The sequence below is a fragment of the Tupaia chinensis genome, unplaced genomic scaffold, assembly GCF_000334495.1.
Source record: "Tupaia chinensis unplaced genomic scaffold, TupChi_1.0 Scaffold000515_1, whole genome shotgun sequence".
Classification (NCBI taxonomy): Eukaryota; Metazoa; Chordata; class Mammalia; order Scandentia; family Tupaiidae; genus Tupaia; species Tupaia belangeri.
The window spans coordinates 4850928-4853096 of NW_006160028.1; the positions used below are offsets into that span (position 1 = coordinate 4850928).

At 44.3% G+C, this 2169-nt stretch overlaps 1 protein-coding gene across 1 annotated transcript in view; it reads right to left on the reverse strand.

The window, feature by feature from the left end:
- RTP4 (receptor transporter protein 4) overlaps positions 1-2169 on the reverse strand; it is an 88937-nt gene that overhangs the window by 1620 nt on the left and 85148 nt on the right. The gene's annotated exons all lie outside the window — the stretch shown is intronic.

Consider the following 2169-nt stretch of genomic DNA (forward strand, 5'->3'; position numbering starts at 1 on the left):
AAAAAAAAAAAAAAAAAAAGAAGTAGGTATTACTGAGCCCAATACCCAGATAAGGAAACTGAGTTATAAATATGGTGATCATTTTATCAGTTTAGTAGCTTTCCATTAACCCAAACCTTTCTAATGCTATCTATGTAATCCCCAGTAGGAGAAGTAAATGCAGAATTCTTTATTGACATTTTCCAGGTGGGTGGGGTGAGTCTCATGGGAGTAATTCCCGTTCGCTGCTGCCTTAGGGATCCGCATTCCTTCAGGATTATTGTAAAAGTTACAGTAAGGCTGGAGTGTTATTTTGCCCTTATGGGGTACCATCAATAAAGCTCATGGCAGAGAAATTGGGCACAAACCAGTGCAACAAGCACAGTTGAAAACTGGAGCCCGTAACTGTCAGCTTTGCTTGCAGTTCACCTCAGCCCAGTCCTTGCTTAGGCATGAGAGACAGCTCCTTTATGTTCAGCCTGTGTTGGCTGCATGGCCCCGCCACCTAATTTGAGGCAGACACTGCAATTGGTGTTATAGTGTTATCCAATGTCATCTTTGAAGCATTGCTAAGAAGTAGGTATTACTGAGCCCAATACCCAGATATGGAAACTGAGTTTTAAATATGTCCTGCTCACAGACAGACAAGGTAAATGTTCAAGGCATGTTTCTGATCCTAGGCCATCTGAATCAGCTTTTTTATCTACTCACTGTACCATATCACATCTGATGAAAACATGACTAATCTTTCACCTCAAAAGACAGAGATTTGAGGGAACCAGCAGTTAGCGTAATGGCTATGTCGCTGGACTCCCACGTAGTCGACCGCGGTTCGTGTCCCAGACCCAGTGGCTTAAAACTCACACCGGGCGCGTGTGCGTGCGTGCCCAAGATCCCGAGAGGAGAATGGAGGAGAAGGGATTGCAGCGTGACCATCCTCCCTGGGGGGTGATTTCTCGCTTTCTGTCTCTATGTCTCTCTCTGTCTGTCTGGCGAGCGCACGCGCCCTACAGTGAAAATCTCTCCAAAAAAAAAAAAAAAGAGACAGAGATTTGCATAGGGGAATTTGGGGTAAAGTCCTTTTATTCTTTAAGCCTCAGTTTTTACATCCATATAAAGAAAAAAAAATTCAAGGGTTATCTTGTCAGCATCAAATGAGATAAGGCATATGAAAATACTTTGTAAACTACAAAATGGCTTTCAAAAACTAATGTTTTCCAAAAGAATGTAGATGCATTGATGTCCCCATCTCAAAATGGCTTTCATATTAATCCATCTGAACAGAAGAAAAAACATTCTGTTTAGGAGAGTTCCAAAATGATTAAAAGATACCATGTCTCCCACATAGAGCTCCTACTGCTGTCAGCAAAACACACACGTTTTCCTGGATTGCAAACTGCAACAAAATGGCTCTGGCAGGGGCTTGGCAACTGTTCTGCAGAACCCCAGAAGGTTTCATGTCAATGTACATTCTTCAGTTTGAAAAAGCAAAAACGATTTTATATGAGGGGGGGTCTTCAAAAAGTTCATGAAGAATGTATATTATGAAAAACTATGGGGAACCAGCAGTTAGCGTAATGGCTATGTCGCTGGACCCCCACGTAGTCGACCGCGGTTCATGTCCCGGACCCGGTGGCTTAAAACTCACGCCGGGTGCGTGTGCGTGCGTGCCCAAGATCCCAAGAGGAGAATGGAGGAGAAGGGATTGCGGTGTGACCATCCCCCCTGGGGGGTGATTTCTCGCTTTCTGTCTCTATGTCTCTCTCTGTCTGTCTGGCGAGCGCACGCGCCCTACAGTGAAAAAAGAAACTATGCACAGAATTCAGAAACTTTTACACCAAAATAAACTCATGCTTTAACTCTTATCTTTTTCCACATTTCTTTTAAATTCCTTCAAATGTAATATATAGCTATTGTGAACCAGCTCTGTGATGGGATCATAATGCATTGCTAAAGAAAAGCAAGATGGGGACCAGCAGTTAGTGTAATGGCTATGTCGCTGAACTCTCACGTAGCGACTGTGGTTCGAGTCCAGATCCGGTGGCTTAAACTCACGCCAGGTAATGTGTGCGTGTGTGCCCAAGATCCCGAGAGGAGAATGGAGGAGAAGAGATTGTGGCATGGCCATCCCCCCTGGGGGATGATTTCTCGCTTTCTGTCTCTCTGTCTCTCTCTGTCTGTCTGGCGAGC